Source organism: Sinocyclocheilus grahami, unplaced genomic scaffold, assembly GCF_001515645.1.
Source record: "Sinocyclocheilus grahami isolate Dianchi unplaced genomic scaffold, SAMN03320097.WGS_v1.1 scaffold49.1, whole genome shotgun sequence".
In the NCBI taxonomy this organism is placed as follows: Eukaryota; Metazoa; Chordata; class Actinopteri; order Cypriniformes; family Cyprinidae; genus Sinocyclocheilus; species Sinocyclocheilus grahami.
This window is the reverse complement of record NW_015505228.1, coordinates 685,625-706,197: the sequence shown is the minus strand read 5'-3', so window position 1 is coordinate 706,197 and position 20,573 is coordinate 685,625. Positions and strand designations below refer to the sequence as shown.

The 20,573-nt window shown below is 37.3% G+C and overlaps 1 protein-coding gene and 1 long non-coding RNA gene across 2 annotated transcripts in view; both read right to left on the bottom strand.

Annotated features, from left to right (window-relative positions):
- The window catches only part of rarab (retinoic acid receptor, alpha b), a 132,214-nt gene that overhangs the window by 48,383 nt on the left and 63,258 nt on the right, over positions 1-20,573 (bottom strand). The gene's annotated exons all lie outside the window — the stretch shown is intronic.
- Positions 92-20,039, bottom strand: LOC107582979 (uncharacterized). The gene is made up of 3 exons (XR_001608997.1): positions 19,857-20,039; positions 10,486-10,491; positions 92-102 (listed from the first exon to the last, which is right to left on the bottom strand). It is a non-coding gene; the product is annotated as an uncharacterized lncRNA (long non-coding RNA).

Genomic DNA, 20,573 nt, shown 5'->3' with positions numbered 1-20,573 from the left:
CATACATATATACATACAGTCAAACCAAAAAATATTCAGACACCAGATATATTTTTTGATATTTTTTTTACTAGTGGGTGCAGGACACTATAGTTCATTTATCTAAGTGAGGATAGCAAAATAAACTGTGACATATTATACCCAAAAGTTCTTCATACAGTGGACTACCAGAAAAAATGATAAAGATTTGGGACTAAAAATTATTCAGACACTTTGACCTGACCATGTTTTGCTTAAGTGATTTTTCTTTAATTGTTAATGCGACCTTTTTACACCACAGACTGAACAAAATTAAGCATTGCTTGTTAATTGGTCGACCTAAATTGGTATTATCTAATTGTGTACTTAAATTTAACAGCTGACAACTATTCAACTGAATTAATTACTTACCTTTCTATCAAAGTTATCTGACATTATCAAGATGAAGTTCTGAGTTCTTGTCATATTTTATTACCATTTTCTAAACTATAGTGAATAAACTGTGATAATGTGAGAAATGTTGGAGTCTGAATACATTTCGGTTTGACTGTACATACACACACACACTATGTAATGTTTGTATTAATACTTATATTTTGTATTTTGTATTCTCTACTTGAAATGGGTGTCTGATCAAACATGACTTTTTTTTAATCTTTATTATTTTTTACCAACCTATTACAATTCCAATTAGAATGTAACACTATAAATGCCAGAACTTGTACTTAATAATAATAACAATAGGTCTATATACACACAGATCACCTCTTCCAGTAACCACCATGCTGTCTCTGTAAAGAGCAGACACTCACTGACCCCAAGACTGCTTTATCAATACAAAGTGAGGTAAACAACACATTGCAACACTATCTAGTTTCCCACCACAAAATCCATAGACGCTGTCTGGAGAGTAGTGTTCATAACAAGGCAATGAACACTCGGGTTGCAGCCCTACAGCATCCGTCAGCTCAACGCACCAAGGTTGCTGCCATCCGCTGATGGCTCCATCCATCAGTGAAACGACGTATTAGCCTCCCCTTATTTTCCGGCTTCAGCCCTCACATTTTTGTCCTTGACATGTAAGAGGTACTGTATTGATTTTTCACCATCTAAAATATTAGCCTGCACACAAAAGGCCGCTCATTCAATAAATGCACGTTTATTAATGGATAGTCCTTTTAATCCAACCAGACCCATATAAATCTGGCTATGAAATGGTCAGGGAAGAGGGAAATGGCTGGCTCTAAATAATACTGCTTTATATTTGTGCCAGTTTAAATGTTTCACTGAAGACATAACACAGGACAAATGTCTGTAGTACTATATAAACAGTAAACACAGTTAAGGTGCGGTCACATTTAGCATTGCTCAGCAATTTCTCGCAGGCTAAATCCAGTCATTTCAATAGGAATGCACTTCAGAATTTCAGTCGAGGCGAAAGCTTTCCCCTGCAGATTTCACATCGGGTTCAATTGGTCATGCAAATTTTCTGTGTGATCTGTGCTTCATACATTGCTACACTACTGACAATGAATGGACCATTTTTGCCTGCAAAATGTCTCTAATTTGACCATGACTTCACACAAAATGAGCTGAAATTTGACTCAAATTCTCTGATTTTAGTGACTTGATTGCACAGCATCCATACTGTTTTTAATTGACAATTGCTTGAACATAATTGTGTGGTGTATTAGAAGAGAAAAACAACAACAGACTAGCATAATAAGCTACATATGTCATTGATAGAGGCAAATGAGCTGAGTTTCTCAATACCTTGAGACTGCAGGAGTGGAGAGGGGCAGTATATCGGGGAGGAGGGGGGTTGTATGGCGGCTGTTAGGAATTCAAAGTCTTTATGGGGCTTTAGGAGGAAATGCATGAGCAAACCTGCTGGCAACTTGAAAGTGTGAGGCTATTTATTACCCTCAATCCACCTCCCCCACTTCACTTCCTCTAAATACGCATAAAAAGGCTTCTTTATTTTCTATTAAGCTCGACTTCTTATCAATGCTGCACGACATATGCTGTTAGGAGCGAATGCACGTTCTCGAGAGCACATATTATGCGATGTCAATGCTGTTAGATTGGGTTTGCGAGGTGTTAGCATAATGATAGCATGCAGTTTTAAATGCTTATCATTATTCTGTCAGTCACATGACCCAGTTTGTCCCAGAATGCCTGTCCTGATGAACAGATGGGTGTTTGCATTCACCCACAATGCCTTTAATCTGTCTGATAGGGAGGGGCCAGCATTCAATACTGTTACAATGAGCACAGTATGGATGTGCCTCATGCTATTAACGCAGACAAAGGTCAAGAGAAAGATACCATTCGACATTCTCAACGGTGACAGCTTTTGAACTCCAGCAATATAAAAAATTGCATATGACAAAGTGAACTATTTTCCCATAAAATGCGATCACATAGGCAGTATGTTTAATCTGAGCGACATAACCTTGATCACTATCTCCGGACATGCACACTATTAACTCTTCTGTGAACCTCACTGAAGCAATTTCCTGAAAGCGAGTGACATAAAAAGAGGGTTATTTCTTATATAGTCATTAATGATCAAATGCCATGGACTTTTGTAAATTATGGTTCAATATAAATGCATTTAAAAGGTTTGTGCCGTTACTATATGCCAGCTGATGCTTACTGCTGTGGTAAACATATGGTGGAGATTAGCTACCGTGAACCATTCTGCCAGATGTGTAATGTTAGCAGGTGAAGGCTATTGACTAGTCCGCAGGGCCACTGATGATCCTGATTGCTTGAGCAGTCCCGTCTCATTACTCTTGCCTCTAGGTCAAGGATTAAGTGATGAGAATAGATCCAGCATCTTACCATCCTTATGGTGAGTTGTTTGTTTGTTTGTTTGAATGTGGGTTTGTGTACTTGAGGGTGAATATGTGAGATATTTACATTGTCATTACAGATTTATAGTTATATAGTCATCACCACAGATTTTTAAATGCACGCCCATAATTTAAACATCTTTTTTTTTGGTAAGACTTTAAAAAGCTAGTTCACCCCAAATAAGAATTCTGTCATTATTTATTCATCCTCATGTCACTTGAACTGTATGACTTATAAAAGAAGATATTTTGGAAAATGTCTACGTATACAATTAGAGTCAAGTATGGAAGCCCATTTCCGCCAAATAAGAAACACAAATCATGCCTGGGTAAATCATCATCACTAAAATTCATATTTGTGACATAAGTGGTCGAAATCATTTGAAGAAATGAAAATTTGAGATACTAAGACTTTGAGACAGTTAGCATTATGAGATACATTACGTTATTTTTATGAGATAGTCAAAATATTGACGTTAAACTGACATGAAATTATTAGATAAAAAGTTATAAGATATGAATTATAAGAAATTATCAGATACTAAGCCGTAATTATGAGATTAAGGTTTAATTAACATTTTAATGTCATAATTGAATTGTTGCATAATAAATATAACTTTTTAATCTCATAATTTCAGAATTATGATTTGCCAATGTATTTTGTTTTCTTATGTGACAGAAATAGGCTTCCATACAAAGTCTAAATAGTCTAATATTGTTTTGGGCCCCGTTAGCTTTGATTATATGGACAAAAACAATTGAAATAAATTGTCATTTCTGGGTGAACTATCCCTTTAATGCATCTCTATTTTGTTATAGTCAACAAATTTCATCTCATCTAATTCTGATGGCCAGGTGATGGGCAGTTTATGATTAAGGTGCAGCATGAGTGGTCAAGTCCACTTCACCTGTCCCCCAGGCTATGCATCATAACACTCTATTGACCTTCTGACCCCTACTGACCCAAACAACATTTGAACAGCTCAATGACACATATGACTGTTTGTATAAGATCAGCTGAGTATGTTCAATGCATATATGTGTGTTATTACTAACACAGTGTTTCTCAACCCTGGTCCTGGGCGCCCCCCAACACTGCACATTTTGTATGTCTCCCTTATCTGACACACCCATTTCAGGTGCTAGAGTTTCTTCTAATGAGCTCATGAGTTGAATCAGGTGTGTTTGATAGGGAGACACACAAAATGTGCAGTGTTGGGGAGCGCCCAGGACCAGGGTTGAGAAACACTGATCTAACACATCATACTATATAGTTTCCTTAATAACCCCACAATTAACAGCTCTTAACATGTTATCATTGGTCTTTTGCGGTGTATAGTGACCTATATCAGTGGTTCCCAACCTGGGGTCTGTGCCCCCCCCCCCGCGGGAGATGATATGCTTTGAGGTCAAATAAAGATGTATAAAATGTTCCACTAATAATTTTATATACATTTTTTTTAAATCATATGCTATATGCTATCATATAAGATAAGGTAATTAAATAAAATAAACAATTAAATAAAAGTGTAATTGACAGTAGTCTACCAGGGCTCCAGACTGCTCCAGACTGCTAAATGGATATTTTGCAAACCTTTTTTTCTGCCGGTGACACTAAATTTTGTGAGATGTCACGCTGGTGCCACTACCAATCTGCCTAACTGATAAGCGTTAGCATTCTGTTGTACATGATAAATACGTATTAAACACCAAACGCACCAAAAGCAAAACGAAATAGCACTTCTCTATTGAAACCGCGCGTCGCACGGACCTTTTATCAGCTCAGCTCAAAAGAAAAGAGCGCGTTGTGAGCTAAAGCAAATTTATTTACTACACTGACCAGTCGCGATCACGAGACCACTAAACAGCGTAGTGAGATCTAGTGACAGCACTCAAGTTCTGCGCAGAGTTCTCCAGTACAAATCACATAGGTGCGCGATTTAAACTAGTTTAAAGCCAAATAAATCAGAGCTGGATCATTCTCAACAACTGATGTGGAAACACCTGTGCAACAACGATCCAGTTAGAAGGCATTTCTATTTGCAAATCACCAACATTTACTATGGTTTTACGGTAGTAACATTGACAGTAACCATGGTATTGTGGCAGAAAAGTAGAATATTCATATTGAATTTTATTATATTAATAGTGTACTAAATATATTAAAGGAGTAATGGAATATAATCACATTATTTTTGTTATTAAGTCATATCAGTCGTTTGTTGTGCATTTGTACTTATACTGAATGTCTTCAGGTAACTGTTTTCATAGCAAATATTATAGAAAACATATAGTTAGGCTACTTTTTACCATGGTAGCGAGGTGCTGTACCTGTGGTTATCATGATCTACAAATGTATGAAAGACTGTCATATAGACTGTCATATATGTAAGTAGGGGGCCCCAAGGAAAAAAGGTTGGGAGCTGCTGACCTATATGATAAATTCTTGCTCTTTTCACCAGTAATGGCCCAGGCGCAGATCGAGCGCAATAGGGAAATGTGCCGAGCTGGTTCAAATGTTAATGGTTCATCTGAAATCCCCTGCTTAGCCAGCAAGTTGAGGAACAAAAGCCCCATAGAGGTGCAGCTTGCGGGGTCTGGACATGACAAATGTGTCCGGGACCGGGGCAGCGGTTGCTGTGGAGCTCAGGGGAGGGAAAAGCGGGGGTAGTGGAATGATCTACCAAACCCAAGCCTCATTGAGGGCGTCGCATCGGGGGGCAGCGGGGGTCACCCCATCATCATCACCATTTCAAAGAGCCTAAGAGTGAGGTGGAGCTGAGTACGGGATGGGGGAGGTCCGCTGACCTCGACCGGTGTCCCCGCACTACTCCATCTTCTGCGGATGGTAACGGCATAAAAGGAAGCCCCATCATCTCTACTCCCGGCACGACAGAGAGATATTGAGAGGATGAGAGACAGATAGGGGCTGCTCTCTAAACAGGCCCATTACCTTGACACCCCCTAGAGGAAAGACCCTCACCCCCAACACTCTCGCTCTTGATTTCACATTCCGGCTCTCTTTCACGTGGAGGCAAACACACAAAGGACCCAACGGGACTGCGCTGTGATGGTGGGCCTCGGGCAGGAAGAATCTGGTACGTTACACAGACGGGCGGCCAAAACAAAAGCCAGCAATTTCTCAGTTTAAAGGAGTTCTGAGTCATCAAACGCACCTTGGCAGACCACAGCCAGTCAGCCAGCCTTCCAGGCCACCAGCCCTCTATCTTATCAAAGCAGACCCACTCCCCATGGAGGACCCCATATCACCACACATAAAAACATCAAGCAGCCTTTGTGATAATGCTCGGTCTTTACTGCCAGTGGCTTAAGCCTAAGCCCCATGCATATCAAAAAGCTCTGAATGTGCTGGCCAAACCCCCGCTTTGCATATAGATACTGAGCCTATTGACATATCGATTCTCCTGGCCAAGGACCCATGAAAGCAGCCGACGCAAATCCCCCCTTTAATCAGCGAAAGCCCTCTAAAGCGGTCTGAAGTGGGAACAAGAGCTGGTCGCTCTGCTACAGTACCCTCAAAATGGCCTGGCAAATGCACCATTATGACTTGTTTGACCCTCCTCTCCAAGTGCACTGGCCACTTTGAGAGGGTAATTAACCCATCTTTCTCCCTCCCCTTGATACAATTACAATAGAGGCACAGCAATGCTCAAGCGCTCTCATGCACTTGCGCCGGGGAAGGGGGCAGACGGGGGCCACGGATGGGATGTGTTGATCAGGACTCACGGAGCACTGAGAGGCTGAGTGCTTCAGAACAAACACGAAGAGATTAAAGGTTTAGTCCTTGAGTAGTAAATGAAGAGGCAAATGTTAACGAGCTGTTTGGTTATCATATTCTCGTATAGAATGACATGATGCACGCTCTAAAAAGCCAGCACAGACTGCTGTCCGCAACCCATTTTATTTCTGTAATGTGAAGAATTTCAAAGGGGACAAGCAACTAGATTGTGAAAAGTGGGCGTTACATACCGGAATGAAGGCAGAATGAATGAGAGTTTGCTAAAACAATGCCTAAATAGCTGTTTGGCTGTTGGTTAATTTTAGGTCATAGGTTTTCAAACTGCAAGGAAGGTGGTCTGTGGGGGGGAAAAAAGAGGAAAAGTAGTGTACAGACAGACAGACAGACAGACAGACAGACAGACAGATAGATAGATAGATAGATAGATAGATAGATAGATAGATAGATAGATAGATAGATAGATATTCTGTATAAACAGAGTAAGTCTGATAAACAGAGTAAATCTGTAAAAGGTATAAAATGAATAAAAACAATACATCAATGAATCAATAAATAAATAAGGTGGTCCATGAAAAAGAGAGCAAAAATAGTGTATAAATGTGTAAAATGAATAAAATAAATGCATATACAAGAAGCCCTTCCACATATTTCAGTAGACCAGATTTCTTTTGGATGAGACGGAAGTTGGACTGAAGCACATGTGCACTGAGCTACAGGATATTTCTTCAGTATAATTACAGCTAATTTTTGACATCGCATGCGATTCGATAGTCTGCATCTAAACAAGAGTTACGGTTTACTGTTAGCGCCTTTTAAACTGAAGTCTGTCTCTAATACTGCAAAAAAAAAGTAGAGGACATGATCAGTAAAATAGATTTGCCCTTTAATCCCCATGCAAATCCAAACACATGCAATACATTTCTACGAAAGATTTCTCTTGTTTAAAGAATATGTGCTGACACCTTGAGAAACAAAACGAGTGCAAAACCAGTCAATGTCTGTTAATCCAACATTAACATATGACATAGTTCTAACAATGGAAAATGTGGTAGAAAGATTAAAGGTTGGAAAATAGAAAGGTTTTAAACCTTAAAGGAACAGATCACAGTTTAATTCAATCATGATTTACTGACTCGTGTTATTCCAAGCCCATATGATTTCCATAGAGGACAACGGGACTTAAAAAAAAAAAAAAAAAAAAAGGAATCTATAAATTGAAATTGAATTGGAACTGGGTATGTCAAGCTTAAAAAGGCAAAAAAAAGTACTGTAGTCCATATGACTCATACATTACATTCAAGGTCTTCTGAAATCATGCAATAGCTTTATGTGAGGAACAGACACAAATTTAAGTTATTAAATGACTGCAAATGATACATCAACACCATTTTGTCAGTAGTTCTCATGTGCATTGTAACCACATGTTGACATTAAACAGTGCATCAAAAGGTGTCATATTTGATTTGCGAGCTATATATAAGGGAAAAAAGGCAATAAATGTTTTTTTGTCATGAGTCATCTTGGCAGACCCAGTCCTTATTCACTTTCACTGTATGGAAAAAGGTGGCCAGGATTCTTCAAAACATCACCTTTTTTTGTTCCACAAAAACTAAAAAGCCAAAGACCACAGCATTCTTCTGATTAAAACTTCACCCTGTTTGTTTGGGTTTAAGTAGCAGTTTGGTTCTCTACATTAGCTTCCTGAACACGGATCAGCAGCAAGAAGAGAGGCCAATTGTGTTCATATTTTAGCCTCTTAAGATAATATGGTTGTACAATAGCAACACTGTTTAAGATCTGTGAATGAGTACAAGACTTCGTAATCAAATTCATTAAAAGTCCAGGAAATATTTAGCATGATGATAAGAGCACAGAAAAAAATGGTTTCTGCTCATTGCACATATGAATTCTCAACTAATTATAAATGGAAGAAAGCACACAGACAAAACCACAACATTCTCCACTATCTAGACCCTCCATGCCAGACGAAAAAAAAAAACACTCCTGTAAATGTCAATATACTGTTTTTACTTTGTCTTCAAGCAGGACACTGAGACTGAAAAGGGCTGAGCGCAGCAAATTCACTCAGAGGTTTTTCCCCCCTCTTCCTTAGAGTTTTTAAGGTTCAGATATCTCAACTTGAAGGAAACTTCAGACTTCAGACTACGGTATCTGCTCAGCAAAAAAAAAAAAAGTCCCAGAGAGTTTTCTACACATTGGAATGCTTTTGAAAAAGAAATAAAAGTCCCCAGAGAAACCTGATAACGAAATTACAAGTCAAAACTATTAGCTGGCACAATCATGACAAAATCAGCTGGCCATGATTCAGAATGCCGTCAACAATGGGATTGATGTGACACAGTGTAATACAAAACTTCTAAAGAAGTGCTTGAAAACATGCCATCCATACATACTTATCAGTGTGACTGTTCCTGTGTGATTATGTGATTTAATCTCGGATTTCAGTACATTCTATGATTTAGCAATAGGAACTAATTATTAGCTTGTGCTCTGCGAAACTCAAAAGATTTACAGGCCTCTACTGAGAACATTTCTCTATTGACCCATCTGTAGATATAGACTACAGTTAAAACGTTTGGAGTTGGTAAGCATAAGTCCCACCAATGCGGCATTTATTTGATGAAACATACAGTATATGCAGTAATATTGTGAAATATTATTACAATTTAAAATCACTGTTTTCTATTTTAATCTATTTTAAATTCCTGTAATGGCAAAGCTGAATTTTCAGCAGCCATTACTCCAGTCTTCATTGTAATATGATCCTTTTAATTAATGTAATGTGTCCTTGCTGAATAAAATTATTAATTTCTTAAAGGGGTCATATGACGTTGCTAAAAAGAACATAATTTGGTGTATTTGGTGTAATGCAATGTGTTTATGTGGTTTAAGGTTAAAAAAACACATTATTTTCCATATAATGTACATTATTGTTTTTCCTCTATGCCCCGCCTTTCTGAAACACGTCGATTTTTACAAAGCTCATCGTTCTAAAAAAGCGAGGTGTGCTGTGATTGGCCAGCTATCCAGTGAGTTGTGATTGGCCGAATACCTCAAGCGTGTGATGGAAATGTTACGCCCCTTAACATACTGTGATGCCGTCTCCCAGCAGGACGAGACAAAACCAATAAAACTCATTATAAACGAGGCATTTGTTGCATCCAGTGGGGACATAATTAAGGATTATAATGACTTATACTGTCTTTTTACATGTTGCGTTGCGTATCGCGCTGCGTAAACATAAAACCATGTCTGCATTTGTGATCGGAGAAATGACAAACAACAAGTGCTACTCTACACTGCTCAAAACTCGCGTTTGAATCATCAGAGGCAAATTCTTTAAATATGAAAACGTACTTACAGGCTGTGAGTCAGAAGCGCCAGACTGTCCTTGCAAAGTTGGAATTGCCCCACTTTATAGAAACAGACACCGTCATTGTAGGCTATACTCTCCCAGGAAACAGTCCTCATCCTCCATAAAATGCGCTGCACACATCTGAATATTTGGGTTGAACTGTTCTGGAATAGTGTTGTAAATACAACTTAACCACTGATTTCTAGTTGTGTCCTCTTTTGGAAGGCCAAACAAAGTAGTTTCGCTTTCACAATGAAACACACGGTGCCTTCACGACATGGCGGCGGCAGCAGCAATACTACAGCAAGAATTAAAGTTACGCCTTCTTTCTTTGCGTGAACATTTGGGCGGCGTTATGCAAATCTTCCCACATTGTGACGTAGATATGTGGGGGCGTGTTAGAACGAGGCGTTTTAGGTAGGCGTGGTTAACCGACTCTTAACTTTTATAAAGAATATCTCTTTGGATTTGAGACTTTAGTCCTTGCAACTTTACAGATCTTCTTTATGCACCAAGAGCTTGTAACACTCCAAAGAGAAAGGAAAAATTTAAATGGCATCATATGACCCCTTTAAAAAATACTGATTTCAAATGATTAACTACTACTAAAATATATGTTCATTCTGTGTTGGATATCAAAATGTAAGGTTTGGTTGTTCTGACATAATAAAATATTAGTTAGTTCCACACAAGCTTAATGCATACAATATATAATCTCAGATTTGACCCCAAAGTACATGTAAATTAGTAATTTTGTAAAATTTTATTTCAGCAGTTCATAAAAAAAGAACAGCCGTTGTCAGCTGCCACAGGGCAGAGTACAAAATCAAAGTAGATATGCTAATAGCAACTCTTGGACACAATTAGCGAAAAGGAACTCACTCCATGTGCCACGAATGATTAGCAAATGAACTTTTCATTTTGATGTAGACGAATGAGGCAGCTTATTCCTCCCTCCTTCCTGCCAGCCTCCTCAATCGTTTCTTTCCAGTACATTCCAGTGAGCTGCTGGACTGGCATGATTGATACGGACATGGTGGCAAATAGGTTTGGCAACAGGTCTACCAGCCATTTATTATATGAAATTGTTCCTAAATCAAGGCATCACATTTCCCTTTTTACCAAACAAATACAGTATGTAATAGGCATTCATTCCATATTCAAAATAGACAATTTCTGAACATACAAGCAGAAATCAGCAGTGGATTTAATGCGACAATCTTCTGTTTGGGGAATTCACAGCTTATTGCTGTCAACCGCTGACAAATCTGTATCTGACGTCGCGCCAATGACTTCCAGTTCACACAGAGACACAAGTTGTAAATTTGCTCTCGCAGAAATGTCACCATTAACTCCTCAATATCTACAGAGACTAAAAATACTGACAAACAAACGCGAGGACGCCCCTGGCTTAAAACGGTCAGTAATATTTATAAAGCAAATCGTTATGTAACACATTCAAGAGAGAAATAAGCTTGCCAAAAGCAAATTCACAAAATGCAAGAAGTTAGAGCAAGATGTTTTTGTCAGCACAAGTTCTCCTGAAGCTAATATTTGCTTTTTTGCTCAATAAAAGGCTTTTGGACACAATAGCTATAACTTCACTTTCTTCACTGGTCAACAAACAGTTTAGAGGCTGCTAGTTAGCTTGCTAGCTTTAGCCTGCACATGTATAAAAGTGTTTCTAAACATTCCTGTGAGTTAAATACTTTCATGTGGACAGTTTAATGGGTATAGTTAGTTTGGGTACATTCATAAGTGTCTCTTAGCTCATTACTTGTGTGTGTGTGTGTGTGTGTGTGTGTGTGTGTTAAACTGTAATCCCTTCACAGTAGCACACGCAGTCAGGAGTAATCTGTCAGTAGGAGGACACTGCTGGATCCTGTCACTGAGTCATGCCTTCACTAAATGAGGTCAGACTGATGTGTTGTTTTAATCAACCCAGCCTGCCTCCATTAATTATTCAGCACCTTAGTGGATAGGGAGCCCTACGGCCAGGGAAGAGGAACGAGGAGAGTGTGAGAGAGACAGTTTACAACTAGACATGGCTACCATATTAGAGGAAATACAAACAGATATCAGGCAAGTAAAGTAGGCAATGAAACTATGTGTTAAATATGCATATATTTGACATAAACAAAAATATCAACACTAATATCAGCAGAAATTAAGCACAGAAAATGGAAAACTAATGGTAAAAATATTAAAACAAAACCTCAGAGGTATTGAGAGCTGTCCCATTAACAACACCCACGATCCACCTCACACTCGGTCGGCCCATCACATCGTCCACGCCGCAGTAAAATGTCAGCAGCCGTGGAGTGTGAATGTGAGGTGTGAGGGAGGACGGCATTTGGTTCACAGGCTTTCACACCAGGCTTCAGGCACTCACACACACACACACACACACACACACACACACACAACAAAGAAACTCAAACAAGAAACTCAGAGAACTTCATATGACAATACACAACAATAGGATTTCACAGTAAGGGAACTAGTAACAGATTAACCAGGGATGCACAATACATCAGTGAATATCAGCCAATATTAGCAGATTTTGTTCATTCTCAGCAAGAGTCTTAACTTGCATTGATTAGAAACAGATCACGATTATTTTGTCCTCAATTTAAGTAGTACTTGTTTTCTGTAATAAGTTTCAGACTGTCTTTCCTGCTGCAAAGTTTTGATTTCTGGATTCACTTAAAACATGTAGCCTAATATTCTGCAAAAATAAAATAAAATAATTTAAAAAAAAATGTTTTTTAATATTTTTATTCAGCGAGGACACATTAAATAGATGAAAAGTGACAGTAAAGATATCTATAAAAGATTTATATCTCAAATAAATCAAAGATTGATTGGAGGATCATGTGATACTGAAGACTGGAGTAATGGGTGCTGAATAAATTACATTTTAAAATATATTAACACTTTAACTGTCACCCGTCCCCTCTGTGGGACGCCTAAGTTTACTTCACTATATTACAATTAAATCCTAATCTAATCATGACAATCTATATATCGTTGGAAAGGTCTAAGACTCCTAAATAGATTTACCAATGTTTTTGTTAAAAATTATGTAGGAAAAGTAATAGATTAATTTATGACAAGAGTGCACCTCAAAAATCTACATCATAACAGGAGTTCTGACCTTTGTCAAAAAAAGTTTTCTTTGTTGCCTTTTTCTCTATCACACTTTAGAAATCATCAGAAATTATATGTAAGCTTTAAATCTCAAAATTCATCCCTTGAAACCCATTTTAAAATCAAATATTGCATTACCATGAAAATGGTACATCAATATCATGTTAAAAAAAAAAATTTCGTTCATGAACTAGAAAAATGTAAGTTTGGATCGTGCACTTTCACGTCTGTGTTAAAAAATGTGAGTGACAGTTAAAGGGTTAAAATAGAAAACTGTTGAATTACAATAATAATATTTCACACTATTCCTGTTTTTACTGTATTTTTTATCACATTAATGCAGCCTTGGTAAGTAGGGCTGGGACGATAAATCGATGCAGAATTGATTCGTGGATCGATTCTGAGATTTTCAGAATGCGTCGCGATTCCTCTGGAATCGATTCTGAACTTAGTTTTTAACAGCAGATGACGCTCTAATCTAGTTTTTATCCGCACACTCAAATGCTCATGAAAAAAGTGCTAAAGAGTGCTTGTGCGTTCGGCTGAGTCATGTAACGTTAATTTCACCTCAGCTCATAATGCTTTTATGAAGCGAGATTAATGTAAACACAGCCCACTGTGAACACCCTTGTAATTCGCTTCAACCTTTTTGAATTTTGATTATTTTAGGTTCAACCGTTCAAGCGTGTGTAAGGATTTGGAAGCGAACAAGAGTACGGCTGTTTCTAAAGCATGCAGTGCCATCTGCTGTTCAAAACTAAGCTCAGACTCGACTCAAGAAAGAATCGCCATGCATTCGGAAAATCTCAGAATCTATGCTGAATAATTTCTCGATTCGCGAAGCATCGATTTATTTTCCCAGCCCTATTGGTAAACATAAGAGACTTTCAAATGTACATTATATTATATTCTTTTTAAAATCATTTTGGTTGGCCATAAAATAAAATATATCAGTCAAAGGTTGTTGTTTTTTTCTCTACATTATTAATTTGCAACTAAATCATGATAGTGCTACAAATATAATATGGTTTTCTATGTGTAAGGGAACCATGATCTTTCATGTGATTGATGCCTCTATTACGGCTTAGCGGTGTTTAAAACTGAATGAAATATATTCATGCACACACACTCGGACACAAATACACACCACACAAACACACAAGACGGCGCAAACACTGCCGCGATAGAGAAATCCCAAAATATTCCATGCTTCAGCAAAAAATAAAGCACAGCATAGAAAGGTGTCATGCTGCTTTCCACCTCCCCTTTCGGTTCCCTCCTTTCCTCTCTTCACTTTCTCTGTAAGTACACATATCTCAGGATGGGGTCTGGAGATTTATGAGCTATAGTGAGCCAGAAAGCCCTCCCCAGCTCTGGATCTGCTTTGCCGCCTCCCTCACGTATTTTATTTCCATCCCTCCCTCTCTGGTTGCAGTGCTTTCTGCACACATTACCCTCTGTTGAGTGATAAACATTGTCTGTGGGTAGTAAATTCAGTCTGAGCCTGACAGGCCTCCAATAAACCAGTCTATTCTCTCACTGTGAGGAGGCTTTGGTCTGGAGGCCCACAGGAAGGGAATGCAGACACACACTCACACACACACAAATATAAAGATAAACAACCTAAGAGGGACAAGATACATGTGGCGTACATCATGCACATCAAAGGCACAAACACAGGAGACATATTCATACACACTCGCACAAAGAAACAATGATCAACAAGCGTCTGATTAAAACTCGCTTGAAAGAGACTAGCTGAATAGAACCAATGATTAAGCATTTAGAAAGCCTCAATATACAATTAATGTTTACTAATCATACACGCAATGATTTCAGTTGTAAAAAGTGATTAAAAGGCACCAATTAAAAACTAATTTCTTAAATGTGTCTTTGTTTCTTTTTCATTGACCATAATGGCAATGCTGTTCTGCTTCAGCTCATTTTTATATCACCTTAAACCACAGTACACCCACTTATGGTGCTTTACTCAAGGCAACTGGCTAACACTACAATGAGCGGTTTGATTGCAATTTGGCAAGCAAATTTATCCAGTAAAGGCAATACCACCTGCTGCACAGTTAACAAGTGAAGCTTCAAGTACCAGGCAGTAAGAAAACACACATTTGAGTAGGAAATAGCAAGTATACGGTATTTGGAGGATAAATTCACTGTTTATATGTGCAATTTATGTTTTTTCAGGGAAGAAATAAAAAATAAAGCGTGTTATATTTCCAAATTTTGGTTTTACAAAGGATTATTTTCCACATTGTTGATATCTTACAAGTTTTTATTGGCTTTTGTTCACTGGAATAGTAATATACAGAAATATCCAACCCGATCTCACAGGAAAACAATGATTGTACAAGGTGTGATTACGTATGAATTCATATTATGTGAATTGTACAATGGAAGTACACATAAAAAGTACACATAAAGGCCCGCCCCAAAACATAACTGTCACTGGGCCATGAGCAGATTGTATGAAAATGTAGAAATGAGATTGTACAAATTTATGAATTAGCCACTACTTCACCAAAACGTTAATTAGTTATGAATAGCTATGAGATTGTGTTGGTATATCAGCCTGTTATTTAGCCATTTCATACAGGCAGTTCATTCTTGTGTCTATCGATAGCATTTTTTAAAAGATTTAGATTTCACTTTTCCCCCCTTTTTATTTTAGTTAATACTGACTAAATATTGTGTAAAATTGTGTTCTTTGATTTCAATTCTCATTTGCTATCATGAAACTGTATTATCTGCATTTTATAAGCTAATGGCCATCTTCTCTAGATCTCAGCATTGGTATCGGCCACAAAAAACAACAACACTGGTCCACCATTTGAATGAACCATGACACAGCATCTGGCAAGTTCTTTTCCTACAATGTTCTAAAAGATCTAATAAGTTGCCAAAGTTCTTATAACGCCAAAGAATGATGACAGAAATCAAACACTGTAGCTTCAAAAGCTAGCAGACTCCCAGAGGTCCAGCATAAGCACAAAACACACACACACAGACACACACACACACACACACACACACACTATGTACATATTTTTACACAGAAATCATGAAAATAACATGAAAATAAGAAATATTAAATAAAAATGATTAAACTTATATTATTAATTTTATTATTATTATTATTAATAATAATAATAATAACACAAAAATAAATATTCATAAAAAAATTATATATATATATATATAGTGAAATTCATTATCAATTACAATGCCTTTTTCATTCTCACCTTGTTACAGGGACTACTCAAACCTGCTGTATCAGTGCATCTGTTGCAACAGAAATCCTGCCTGCTACATACCAGCATTTCCTTTGTGTGTGTGTGTGTGTGTATGATATGGAATGTAGTGCGGGTGGAGGCTGTCACAGCTGGATTGGGAATCGTCAATGCAGACTCAAAAATAACCTCTCACACACATACAAGTGTACGCTTCTGTGACTATACCGTACACTACTGCCAGCTCTGTTAAGAGAGAGAAAATAAGAAGTGAAAGAGGGACAAGAAGCATGAAAATGACACCTGGTTGTAATTTCTTCGGTTTGATGAATCAGGTCAACAGCAAACATAATGTGCGTAACAGTTTACAGTTTCATTTTTGAGTCAAATATATCATCACAGCTGAGAAAACCCGAAAAATGTCAAATGAAAACACTTGTATTTGTATGAATGAGTCTTTTCTATAATAACTTACAGGAATGCTGTGGCCTATACAGGCCAGAATTACTTGTGGAGGCTTCAGGCAGCTTAACGCAAATGTTGGGGCGTTTAATTACAGTGATCCTCTTCAATATGTGTGTTTATGTAACATAAAGGGTAATTAAAAAGCTATCAAACACTTAGTAAAGAGCTGGTGGCAGTAGTGGTGGTTTTGGCCACAGTTGTGAGGACAAATGCTGATTATGTCACAGTCCCACAAACTCTCTTTTGTGGCACATGCAGTTGGATACAAGCTTGAGTTCACTTCCTCGCTACCGAAAACCTTTAAAAGTCCATAAAAGTTTTCTGTGAAGAAGTCAGAGTAAACAAGCGCAGGAAATCAACACGTGCTAAATCATTCTATAAATACACCCCAAATAGGCCTATTAAATCGCTTAAAGAGTTAACGGCAGCAGGCGTCCCCCAGGGGCCCTGATTTACGGGACATTGTGTGCATGTCTGTACATGTGTGGCTGTTTGTATGCATAAATACTATGTGTAATGCAGACTAGCTCCCCTCTTTCTGCACTAAAAACTACCCACATTCTGACACACATTTCTGCTTCACCAATAAAATGAGTCCTTCACAGCTTAGCAATGGCCTTGTGAAGATATTTATGGCTGAAAATGGGGAAATCATATAAAAATGTCAACCTTCAAACAGTTTATGACTAAAAGCAACACAGACGTACTGTGACCCACTGTAAATAAATGGTGTAATCCCTCAATTTAAGAGAGCTCATAGGACAATGTGTTAGAGGCAAGAAACTGATGATTATTAAGATTTGGCCCCTATAGAAGCATTCTTGCATACATGGAGCCCCATTAGGGAATGTTTTGGAACATACAACATGGACAGCAAGTCTGTGTGTCATAAAAATGGAGACTCTATTTCAGTAGAGCTTGAAGCTAAGCTAACAATCAGCCTTTCAGGCATAACATGGTGCATACAACATACAACATCTTTCTGGAATCAGTGAAATATTAGAACTAGGCCTAATAAGCACAAAACACACACAAAATAATTAAACAATTAATTTGAATTAGATTCAGTCTTGTTATTGTTAACCAAAAATAAAACTATTAAAATTATTTTCGATCAATTGAAATAAAGCTCAAATAAAACAGAAATATTAGATCAAAATCTTTAAGGGATAGTTCACCCCAAAATGAAAATTCTGTCATTAATTACTCACCCTCGTGTTTTTTCTTCAGAACACAAATTAAGATATTTTAGATGAAATCCAAGAGCTTTCTCACCCTGCATAGACAGTAAAGCAACTGACACGTTCAAGGCCCAGAAAGGCAGTAAGGACATCATTAAAATAGTCCTTCAGTGGTTCAGTCCTTCAGTAAAATAGTGACTTCAGTGGTCCAACTGCAATGTTACAAAGCTGCAAAAATACTTTCTGTGCACAAAGAAAACAAAAATAATGACTTTATTCAACAATTTCTACTATAAGTTCTACATGAGTTAATGACAGAATTTTTGGGTGCACTAACCCTTTAAATACTTAAACTGGAAACGTTCTAGTAAATTATGAACATTTGATGCTCTTAAATTATGAACAAATTACTGAAATTAAAATAAATAAAAGATAAATAAATATAAATAATAAAGAAAGAAACTAATAAAAATGACAAACATCACAAAAATGACTAAACTTAAAATGAATACTAAAAACATAAAAATATAACAATTCAAATTATGAATAAATACTACAATAGTAAATACATAATACTAAAATAACACTGATTAGATTAATTACTAATAAAATATTTGTCATTATTTAGTTAGAAGTAATGCAATCTGGGACTGCCTTCTCCATAAGGGATACATGCAACACAACCTCATGATTTGACCAAAACAAGTTCAATTAACATGCTGAATAATTAAGATTTTGGAACATTATTTACATCTATGATATCACAAAATGTTACTTCCAAATGCAGCTCACTAAGTTTTGGAACAAAGCTTATTTTTCTGCAGGCAAAACGAACCTACTGAACTTACAAACTGAACTTGTGTCAAAAGTCTTTTTTTGGTTTGAATGTGCACTGCGCATGATATCCAAGATGGAAAATCTTTGTCAATTTTAAATCACTTCTAAAACGATGTTCCTTTTCTAATGACATCACATAGGCCATGTGGGTTGGCCTGGCTCCATTCTGCTACAGAACACCCATTTTTCATGGTCAAATCAATTCCTACATTACAAAATCAAGTTCGGTCCTACATTTTTTTATTTATTTTTTTGTCCCTGAATATCCTGTTGCACCATCAATCACATCACATCACATTATGGAAGTAAAATGGGTCAGGAGCAAACTACAAGACTGAATCAATGAATCTTTGTTTTATGATCAGCAGACATGAACTTTTTTCTTTTTTTTTAAAACTAGACTCAGTGAAGATGTGGATCATATACAAGCACACAAAAGCCTTTTTATGAGTCAGAAGCCAAGCAACCTCAGCTGATACTCTAGTTATGAGCATTTTCATTTATATTAAAACAGTGGGCTGGATCCATAGACTGTGATGACGTTTTCTCTGTGCGTACAAGTGAAAGTGTGCTTTTCACACTCCTACAGTATGCTACACTAATCAGATTTGACCTACACACACACCCACACACCTCCCTCTCAGTGCCAAGTGTTCGTGCTTGCCCTCATTTCCAATGCAAGGACTTGTGAAGGTCGAGACTGTGAGCGAGGAATCAGAATAGGAGCAATAAAAGCAGTTACTTTAACAGGCTTTTAGCGACTTGGGAGTGCCATCCTTTTAACAGTGTCACCCTGAGGCCTCTCCCAAAGGCATGATAAGAGCCTCCCGCTCTCAAGGGAATCGTAGTATCTCACCCCTCCTGTACTAAAACTCTCCATCCAGCTCCATCATGATGGAGGGGTCCAAGGGTCCTCAATGTTAAATGTATCTAAGACTGTATGTGATGGCTTTGTCGGAATGATCCTTTGCAGTGCATTTGAACATATCTCGCTGATCGTATGACTTTATCTTCAACTGGGTTTCATCAACTATGGACACTTTTGGACATAGAAGAATACATTTTTGTCATTTTCTGATCCGGCATAAATATTTGCACTACAGAATCATTTCCATCACATGATCTCCAACCTTAAATGATGCAACAATTGTGTTGGATAACCTTCTGTACAGTGGAAATGACTGTGATAGAAATGACATTTGAAATATTTTGGGAGAAAAATCTCACTTGTCCCTTGCTTTGCTAAAGCTAGTTTTCTAGCCAGCATTAATACATTCTAAAAACAAATGAAATAATATGTTCAAATTTCACAAAATTGCTAAAAATGTATAAAACATACACTACAATTCTAAAACTTGGGGCCAGTAAGATTTTTATCTTAAGCTCAACAAGACAGCATATATTTAATTAAAAATATGAAATACTGTTAAATAATACATTTTAAAATGTAATTTATTTCTGTGATGGCAAAGCTGAATTTTCAGCAGCCATTACTCCAGTTTTCACAATCCTTCAGAAATCATTTTAATATGCCGATCTGCTACTCAAGAAACATTTATTTTTATCAATATTGAAAGCAGTTGTACTGCGTAATATTTTAGTGGAAACTGTGATACAGTTTTCAGGATTCTCTGATGAACAGAAAATTTCAAATTGATCAATTTAACACATCCTTGCTGAATAAATCTATTCATTTCTTATACACATATATATTAGTGACCC